Consider the following 10,830-nt stretch of genomic DNA (forward strand, 5'->3'; position numbering starts at 1 on the left):
GGGCGCGGGCGTCCCGCTGGCTTCGGTCCCCGCCCGCTGCCGCCGCCGCCGCCACCGCCGGGAGCGGGGGCCTGGCGCCCCACCCAGCGACGGCTCCGCCCCCAGACGCGCCCCCGCCCGCCCGAGGGCCCGACACCCCGCAGTCCCCCTGCTGGGCGATCGCGGCCACCGCTTTCCCTCGGGAACCCCTCAAAGAACTCCGGGACAGCCCCTGGACCCCTCACCCACTGCCAACTCGCCCGTCCCACAATGACTTCTCCACCCGACGACCTCCACCACGCTGCCCACCTGGAATTCTCCTTTCTCCCAGCCTGCCTTCTTCCCCCTCTGGCCTAAGGACCTCCAGATCCCCCACCCTGACTTCTCTAAACCCACTCACCTCTCCTGCCTGAAACTTTGGACAGGCATTTCCCGCGCCTCAGGCCAATCGGGCAGTTCCCCCGCTGACCCCAAAGCACCCCCAGGGGGCCACCAGCTTCCCCGACCCAGTCTCACCAATCCAAAACGCCCCTGACCTCCACAGTTCTGCCACCAGCCCCTCCCCCATCGCTTGTCAGGGAGACTTCATGCTCTCACCCCACCCCCATCGGTCCAGGTGTGTAACCAGTGAAGTGTTGAGCTTGATAACTGGTCTTTCAGAGTTCTCTGCCCCCCCCCCCCGCAGGCTCGGCGGTCTCCCCATCAGAATGGTGGGGGGTGGGGCCCCCCTGCGGGCAGAACCCATAGGAAGCAGCCCTTGTCTGCTGGGCTCTGAGACTCAGGCCCTCATTCTGCTCCCCTCTCCAAGACCTGGGTGAGCCACTCCTCCCAGAGGTCCCTCCTGACCTCATGAATCAGCCTTCCACTCCGCTTCCCCGGTGGTGACGTCACTCTGACCGATGGAATAGTTAGTCGGGATGGGTCTGTAGCTCCACCTCCCCTCTCCCCCTCCCCCAAGGGAAGTAGCAGGATCTTAGTCACCTCTGTCACCCCTCAGCCCTTGGAGTTTGGAAAGAGCAGGGGCTTGGGAGTCCTACACACCCAGGCTGGAATCCTGGCTTTCCCCACTCCCTGTGCCGTGGGATCTTGTGGCTCCCTGAACCTCAGTTTCCATGCCTTAAAAATAGGGATACTTCCTGAGTAATATATAGAATTGTTGACCCGTTGTGTGCCTGAAACCAAGATAACACCGCATGTTAATTATTCTCCAATTTAAAAAAATAGGGATAATTCTAGCTTTACAAAGTGGCTGAGAGGATGAAGATATAATGTGATGTGCCTGGCCTTGAAGTCATCACCCACAAATTCTAACTCTGGTTACCTGGTAACCTGGTATTTCAACATGAGGCAAAATGGATTGAAAATATTTTGTACCGGAAAAAAAAAAAAAAAAGAAAGAAAATATTTTGTACCGGCTTCTCACGTGGGCCTTTTGAGGAAATTATGGAGGAGAGAAGCCCACTTGGGGCTTCCCACCTCCTAAAGGACATACCAAGCCCCAGCCCAGAACGCCACTATGACCCCAACCCGGCCAGCCTCCCATCTTAGATCTGTTCAATGTGTGAAGGCACATTCTTGGCCAGAATGTGGACTCTCCCTGGCCACCTAGGAAGTGGCTGCCGTGGGCCAAGTGGCCCAGTGAGCCCTCCTGGCCCCTCACCAGCCTGTCTCTGGAGTGAAAGCCACTCCAGGAAAGGAAGGTTTCTTTCACTAAATCAGAGACTCAGCCTCAGGACCCACCTTGGCCTTCAAAGACCATCAGGATTCTTTCCTTAAAACCCAAGAGGGATTACACCTCTGTCCTCAACAGCCTAAAGGGCTCCCTTCAGGTCCCTGAAGACAGCTCCTGATCAGACCTTGATCCCATTGCCATAATAATAACTTAAATGGCACAGCCCTCTGCGTCTGCATTAGCCCATTTGTGGGCTTTATAAAAGGGAAGGGAGGGGAGAGGAAGGGAGGGGAGAGGAAGGGAGGGGAAGGGAAGGGACAGGTAGTTGGGACCGTGTTTACAGGTGGGGTGAGGTCAGAAGCCACAGAGGGCTAGGCAAGTCAAGTCACTGGCCCCAAATCCTACCATAATTTCAGGATTAGGACTGAGGGGTCTGGGCCCTTAATTCCGTGTTTTTCTTTCTTTTTTTTTTTTTAAACTACCAGTTAAGGGATTCCATTCTCATCAAAAATTGAAAAATAAAAGCTAGGGGCGCCTGGGTGGCTCCGTGGGTTAAGCCTCTGCCTTCGGCTCAGGTCAAGATCTCAGGGTCCTGGGATGGAGCCCCAACATCAGGATTTCTGCTCAGCAGGGAGCCTGTTTCCCCCTCTCTCTCTGCCTGCCTTTCTGCCTACTTGTGATCTCTGTCTGTCAAATAAATAAATAAAAGTCTTAAAAAAAAAAAAAAAAAAAGAACACCCATCCCGCCAGAAAGCACATTGAATGCAAACTAGTGAGAGACGTCCTTGCAGGCAGAGGTGGAGTCTTTTCTGATTGAATCCAGGGTAACAGCTGCAGGGGGCCAGTGGTAGGGCCGGACTAGTCTGGTGAGTGAGCACGATAAAGGGCAAGGGGAAGGAAGGTGTCCAGGGGAGCTCCCAGGCTCCTTTGGGAAAGAGAGCCTTGCTTTCTCCACTGGCCGTTCTTCTGCCAAGCTGTCTTGCAGGAGGCGGAGGTAAAGACTGGATGGAAAACCAGAACCAACTGGGGTAGGAGAAGCTAACAGGATGAACACTGGTGGGAATGAAAGAGTGAGGGACTGACCAGGACCTAAGGCAAACCTAAGTTTGCCTTCCCACGCAGATCTCAAGGTCAGTTTCAGAAAGACAAAAGGGAAAGGGGTTGGGGACCCCTGGCTAGCTCAGTCCTTCGACCTTGAGACTCTTGATCTTTGGTGATTGAGTTTGAGCCCCATGTTGGACAGAGAGATTAAAAACAAAGGAGAAGGACTGACCTAGAGGGGACCACGAGGCACCTCTGGCTGTTGAGTTTATCTGATTCTGCACCTGCTCGGAGATCGGTGGATAGAGGCCTGTGGACTGCTTCTGTCTCAGAGCCAGAGAGCTCCATGTATGTATGTGCGTTCCCAGGGGTGGGATGGGAGACCTGGCTCGCCCCATTTCACCCCTCACCCCTCTCCGCTTCAGACTTGCTAGAAGATCCTGGACAAAGATGTCATCTGCCCAAGTTCAACATCAACATCTATAAAAGGTGGAGGATTCCGTCTTCCAAAATACTATCCCAGGAGCCCTGAGATGCACATACAAATATGGTCTTTGTTTGCTAACAGCAAAGCACTGGAAACATCCTGAACATTCATTAGTTAGGGACTGGGTAATTACGTTCCAGCACCAGCTACATGACAGAAAACCACACAACTGGTAAAAAGAATGTCCTGGAAATACATCCTCGAAAGAAATGAAAAAACCAAGCTGCAGAGTAGTAGGTATAAAAGGATCTCATTTTTGCAAACCAAAATTCATATGCATGTGATAGATATTTCATATCGTATATATTTACGTATTGAAACATTGACATGAGCATACCTATGGAATTTGTCAACATCAGGAAGAGAGGGTACCAGCCCAAATGCTGGGGGTGTTAACTCTGGGAGTGAGACTGGGGGTATGGCAGACTCCCTTTTTGTAAGTCATTGTGGTTTGAATTTATGACAATTGCTGGTATAACTTTAAAATAACAGCTCTGAGATAGAATTCACACACCATAAAAGCCACTCTCTTCAACAGTACAGTTCAGGGGTTTTTAATACATTCACAGAGTTGTGCAACTATCACCACTATTTAGAACATTTTTTTGGAAAGATTTTTTAAATTTATTTGACAGTGAGAGAGAGCACAAGTAGGCAGAGCGGCAGGCAGAGAGAGGGAGAAGCAGGCTCTCCACTGAGTGGGGAGCCTGACATGGGGCTCGATCCCAGGATCCTGAGATCATGACCTGAGGCAAAGGCAGGTGCTTAACTGACTGAGCCACCTGGGCGCCCCTATTTAGAACCTTTTCATCATGCCCCAAAGTCTGTACCGCTTGGCACTCGACCTCCATTTTACTTTCTGTGCGTTTGGCTGCACTAAGTACCTCTTATAAGTGGGTCATACGATATGGGTTAATTTTTAAACTTCTATTCTGGTCACAATATTAACCAATCACTTGAAAAAACTCACTTTAACTTTCTCATACCAACACAACATTGTTTGCCACGGGATCAACCCTGCCAGAGGAAAGTCGGGCTCGGATTTTAAAGCAAAACAGGCCCCACGTGAGCAAGACGAAATTTGTCCACCGGGCCACGGGGCAGATCACAGGAGAGATGAGAGATCTGGGTAGGTCAGGTGGAGCAAGTCAACCTTTAGAGCTGAACAACTAAAATAACACAAGGGAGTGGGGCGATGGAACCGGGCCATCCCTCCCTGAGCGCGGAGCCTCAGCCCCCGTGCTGTTCTCACTCTATGATTTCCTTCTAAGCTTTTCTGCCAGATCCTATGATTCTCCAAGTTCCATGTAGGTCTGTCGGCTATGCTTTTCTGTCCAGGCTGTGCCCCCAGGAATCAGGGCCCTGCCCAGGCCCTTGGCTCCGAGCTGCTCCCTGGGGGCAGCCTGGCAGGGCGGGTGGACAATGGGAGCATTGTGGGACCTCAGAGCTGGGGCCTGGGAGCCGCAGGAGGCGTGTGGGAGGCTCGGGTGGCAGAAGTGGCAGCTGCTTCCCCGCTCTTCATCCCCACTGGGCCAGAAGCCCGCCCTGAGCAAGCCGGGACAGCATCCTGAGCCCTGACCCCAGCTCGCCAGGGTGAGCACGGTCCCCTGGAATCCCAGATATGTCTGAGGATAGGCAGCTCTCCCAGATCTTTCTTCAAAGGCTGTGCCTCTCCCCACGTACACACGTACAGTGAACCCCATCCAGGACTGGGCACAAGGGCTTGTATCCTTACCCTAAAACCAAACAGCCTTCCCACTAAACTCTCCCGAACAGAGAGGGCCACAAGCTGCCTGTCACTGGGAGGGTGCGCTCTGAGCCAGGAAATACTCCTACTTTGGCATCTGGGGCTATCCCAGGAGGGATGTCCCAGCTGGCGAGGACTGTTGGGGTTAGCTAGCACAGCCCGCCCCCTTGTAATACTGACAAGGGAGACTAGAGCCCAGGGAGACAAGGTGTTGGCTCAGGGTGGTAGAAGCACTTAGAGGGGAAACGGATTGAACCCCATCTCCCTGACCCTCACTCTCTGTGCTACAGGTGGCTACCCGGTCCCTCACCCTTTTCAGCTGCCCCTGAAATGCCTACGGCTGCTGTTCTAAATCCTGCACGGGCTTCAAGGCCCAGCTCAGACATCACCTCCTCCCTGAAGCCCTCCATGATAGGCCCAGATAGAAAACACAACTCTAGGCCTTCTCACAGAATCCCACCCTTGCCATTAGATCGAACCTAGAGGGGATATCCTTGCCGATTTCAGGAAGGAATTTCCACATGCCTCCCCTGGAGGGACTGGCAGAGTATGGAAGACAGGTATGTAAACAATTGCAATAAACATTCACAGAAAGACAAGGGATGCTTTGGAGAAATGAGCAAAGGACAACAGGGCTTCCAGAAGGAACTTCTCATCTCCCGCCTGGGGACTCAGGGTACATCCAGGAGGGCCACATGGAGGAGGTGGCATCTGAACAGTTGCTCATGTGGTGTGGCATTTATTTGTGTATCTATGTCCCTCCCCAATGGACTGTGAGATCCTTAACACGCATGTTTTTGTTGTTAAAGTGCATTACCTCTTTGACTCCTCGCAGCAACTCCGTGGGCTAGGGACAGTCACCGGATCCCCATTTACTGATAAAGAGAAGGCTTTGCGAGGTTAAAGTCTGTCTGAAGCCATTCTGCCTAGCTCTGACTTCACAAAGACCTTTCACCACAAAGATGTGTCCCCGGTATCCTGAAGCAGGCCGTGTGCCCCATTTACCCCCGCACACCTCAATTGTACTACGGATTCGCTCCTTCTTCTCTCCCTGTGAGCTGGGTGAGCAGAAACCCTCCCCGGTGCCTTAGCTCTGCAGCGTCCAGAGGCCCTGTCCACCAGGCTGGAGGCCAACCCTGGACAGGGAGCCCCAGGGCCTCTGGCCTTGCCGCACTTGTGACTTCCCATCTCACTTCCAGCTGCGATCAACGTGACTGGTACTGGGGTTCTTCTAGCAGGGTTCATGCTCGAGTGCTGATGCAGAATTCAAGATCCTAACAGCCCGCAGGAGGGGCTCGGGGCAGAAAGCGGACAGGAAGGAGCAGGGAGGGAGCAGGAGGGAGACTGGAAGGCCTGACTCAGAGTTGAGTCTGCAAAGCCTGCCCTGCTTATCCCCTGACTCTCCAGGGATGACAGGGGGTTATGGTGGGGACGGGAACGCTGAACCCCTCCCCATGACCCCTCTTGATCTACCAGGCCAGCTCCATAGATGAAAAGTGGAGCAAAAAATGGTCTCAGAGCCTTTCCGACACTGGACGGTCACCTCTCCTCTGAGGACCGAGCCACAAGGGAGGGGCTGTCAGCTGGAGAGAGTTGGGTTGGACGGGGGTCAGACCAGTTGACAAGGCTGCTGGACCCTAGAGAAGGACTGCTGGTCTCCCGCTCACCTGACTGTCTACACGGAACTGCGAGCAGGGCAGCTCTTCCTGTCTGAAACAGAAAGTGAGACTTTGCCACGGAAGCTCTGAGCACCAGTGGCTTCTTCCTGACTAGAACAGGGTTTGGAGAGGGTGCGCCTCTCTGCCAGGTGACACAGCACAGCATGCCCGGCGACAGGCGTAACACCCAACACTTCCAGCACATGCTCCGGCTCTATATGCTAAGACTGAGAGCGCCCAGAGAGGCAGGTGGGGGACAGTGACGCTCTCCACTTGGCTGAAGAGGAAGCCGAGGCTCAGACAAATTAAATGATGTGCCAGAAATGTCCCCACTTGTAAGGGGCGGGGGGGGTGTCAGGACTGGGACCTAGGCTCCCTGCCACTTCCGAACCATGACCAGAGCCCCTGTCCACTGGCCCCAGGGGAACCTAAGGGGGGTGGCGGTGAGGACAGAAAGGAGGTACCTTGCTCTCGATCGAGTGGCTGGATGGGGACGGGGTGGGGCCAGACGTAAGGGCAGGCTGGGACTTCCAGCTGCCGGCTTGACAGGAATGTGGAGCCATAGGAACCAGGATGACTTGCAGCTTCCCACAGCCCCTGCCCTCCGGAAAACATCAGGAAATTGCTGGTTAGGCTTTGGACCTCCAGAGTGCCCCCTCCCCCCCGCTGCACTCCTGACCCAGAGCCACGCTGACTGAGTGGGTCACAGCCACCCCGAGCGTGGCTCCCTCCAGCCCATGTCCAGGCTGCGGGGCGGGCTGGCTGGCGGAGGGGCTGAGAGGCTGCCGTGAGGAGCCAGCCCAGGCCCAGCCATGGCTCTCACCAGCCGGATAGTGCACACACTCATCACTTATTCATTCTCTGCCTCTCCGTTCTAGAAAGGACTTAAGGCCCACTCCATCACTTATTCATACGCTTACATTGTTTCGTTCAATCATTTTTCACTCGCCTCCCTCAGCCACTCATCATTCATGCAGCTCGTTCTCTCTACTGCAAAGGTCACGGTGCCTGAGGGCAGCCTCTCTTGCCTCGAGTGCTCCTGGGACTCCTGGCCCATGTGGATCCTAGGATATTACCCGGAATGCCGCAGCCCTCGGACAGCTGGTCTCACTACCTCCCGTGGTAGATGAGGAGAGGATCAGTAGCCACCTAAGGTCAAGGCTGGGCTGGGAAGAGAAGCCCCATCTTCGGTTTGCAGCCCAGTGTAGAGGAAGCCGGACAGAGACACCGTGGAGAAGCAGCCGAGGCCGCCAGAGGATGGTCTCTGTACCGAGGAACCAGCTCGAGCCTTGGGGTCTGAAGACCAGGGGTCAGCCCCAGCTGTTCACTGCCTCTGCCCAAATTCCTACACCCTGGCCATCTCCACCCGGATGCCCCACAGGATCCTTGAACTGATGTCCAAACCCAGTTCCCTACCTACCTGCATGCGCCTCTTGTACCAAACCTGCTACTCTTACCCCCACATCTGAGTCCACAATCGCCCCAGCCGCAAAAGTCAGAGGACTGGGCATCTCTCTCCCCTCCACCTCCGGCCAACTACCAAGTCCTGTCGTCCGTGACCTCCCCAATTTGCTCTTGAAGTCTCCCACTCCCCCCAGCCCCCACCCCGTGCCTGCTGCTTCCCCTGCATGAGGCCCTGCTCCTCTAGACAAATGTCTCAGCCTTTCTGTGAACCAGTCTCTTGGGTGTCTGTACACAGGTCTGCCCTTGAGGGCACGGAGGAACAGGCCGCGGAGAAAGTCCCCGGGTGAATCTGGAAGCTGGGAGTCCCAGCTCCACCCCGAACTAGCCACGCTGTTCTCCACAGGACCTTTTGCATCTGTCATCTAGCACCCTGAGTTCCAAGATCACAGCCAGCTAATCCCTAAACACACTATGGCCAGGTGCTCTGCTAAGAACTTTGTATGAGTTAATCAACAGAACAGTCCTCAGGCAGGTGTGTGAGACAGCGAGGTGCTAAGTAACTTGGCCCGCGATCACACAGCCCATATGTGGAGTTCGGATTCAGACCCAGATCCAAGCCCAAGCCCACACACTCTGCTGCGCCGCCCTGTCTTGTGGGCGCAGAACTTGGTAACGGCCACCAGCCAGAGCTGCCCATTCCCTCACAGAACCTGCATTCCCTCTCTGTGTGGGAGGATCCTAACCTCGCTTCTTCCATTCTAGGCAAGCTGCACGAGAACTCCGGCAGGCTGGCCGCAGCTGCTGAATGCCCGGCATTCCTCGAGCCGTACCAGGCAGAGTTCAGCTCTGCCTGCCCCCTCCCGAGGGCTGCTGGCTGCCCAGCACTGCTGCTGGGCCCGGACCAAGCTACTGGGAAGTGGCCCCAAGCCAGGCGCTCACACACTGGGTCTGTGTGACCTTGAGCTTCTGAAATGGCCTGTCTCCTGGCACAGTAAGGAGATGCTGAGAGGCTGTGTCAGACACAACACACCTTGACCTGGCAGAGTTTGAATGATGGAGACAAGAGACTGACATGAACTAGGAGACGTTGGAGTTGGATTTAAAACAAGTTAAGCCCAGGGGGCTGCCCAGGTGGGTTTAAATTCCTGAGCCATCAGAGCCGAACTTCGGGGCTCACGGTTGGGGGAACAGCCTAAGAGCCGGTGCTGGACAGGCCAGCCTTTGGGAGGCCGGGGAACCACAGACTGGCACCGCAGGGATTCGGTCTGGCTGGCACTGGCCTGGCAATCAAAACGCGTGGCAGGATCCTGACTCTGCCACTCGCCAGGTTCCAGCAAGGTAAGAAATGTGTAAGTGCTTAGGAAGCTACCAAGAGCTCCGTGAATGTTTGGACTTATTACATACGAACAGAGGCTGCTTTTGTTTTTGCCCCCTTTGTAGGATGGTTGTCCCAGAGACAGCACGGGCTCAAACACTGGGCTGACCTGGGTTCCAATCCTGGCTCCGCTCTAGCTCTTGGCCAAGTTCTGTGACCTGCCTGGTCTCCCACCTGACTCAGACTCAGTCATAGTCCTTGTAAGCCTACAGATGACTGGGGGCTTCACCCGTCTCTGGCCCCTTTCTCCCTCCCTCCCTGGCTCACTCCACTCCAACTGGCCTTTTCACTACATCCTCTTAACTCGCAGAACACGCTCTGGCCTCATGGCCCACACACTTGGGTTTCCTCATTCTGGAACATGTCCCCCAGTAGTTCAATGGCTGCCTCCCCACCCCTCTCAGGTCTCTGCCCAAATGATACCCACCACAGGTCCTCTCTGACTATCCTATTTAAAATGCTAACTCCTACCCCTGACTTACAAGGGGGGGGCTTCTACTGAGAGCCATCCCCGCACCCACCTCAGGTGGGAGGCACAGCCCTAACACCCACGGTAAGGAGGAAGCCACGCGGCCCAGCTCCAGCAGATGCCTACCATCCGAATCCCCACGGCAGCACCTGCGGCAGGCCCGGCTCAGGCACTAAGACCCCTCAAGGGCACTTCCACACCCACCCTACCTCACAACCGGGGGAGGCACCGGAGACTCTAACAGAACCCACCGCACATCAGGTGAGCACAAAGTCTAGCTCGAGAATTCCTAGCAACCCTGTCACCAGGACATATGGAGCAGCCTCACCAGTCCTGTCCTGCCAAGTTCCAGGAAATACACCTTCGCTTTAGGGCTCACGGCCCGTGCAGATTTGTCCAGGCTATCCCCTGCTGCCTCGTCTCTTCCTGCCAGTCTCAGGGTAGGACTTTCTAAAGTCAAAGTAGATGGGGGAAACTGTTTTCACTATTACCTTGATCTTGGACAAACTATGTGATTAGCCCAAGCCTCGATTTCTTCATCCATAAAATCAGGACACCAAGTCCACCTGGCTCCAGAACAAACACGGAAACACACAGACTTCATGCAGACCTCGCTGAGGACGTACCTCTGCACACAAAGCTTCTGCGGCACCAGGAATGTGCGAACGTGCGTGAGTGGGCGAGCGGGACCCGTGAGATGCCTGAGGCAACTAGCCTCAGTGACGTCTTCAAGCATCACAGATCCGGATCGTTTGTGCCTTGTTAGAAGGTTAGAAATTGGCTCTGACAGGGGCGCCTGGGTGGCTCAGTTGGTTAAGCAACTGCGTTCGGCTCAGGTCATGATCCTGGAGTCCCAGGATCGAGTCCCACATCGGGCTCCCTGCTTGGCAGTGAGTCTGCTCTCACTCTGAGCTCTCCACTCTCATACTCTGTCTCTCAAATAAATAAAAATGTTTAAAAAAAACAAAAATAAAAAACTTAGCAACATGAAAATCACT

The sequence above is a fragment of the Martes martes genome (genome assembly GCF_963455335.1).
Source record: "Martes martes genome assembly, chromosome: 8".
Taxonomy (NCBI): domain Eukaryota; kingdom Metazoa; phylum Chordata; class Mammalia; order Carnivora; family Mustelidae; genus Martes; species Martes martes.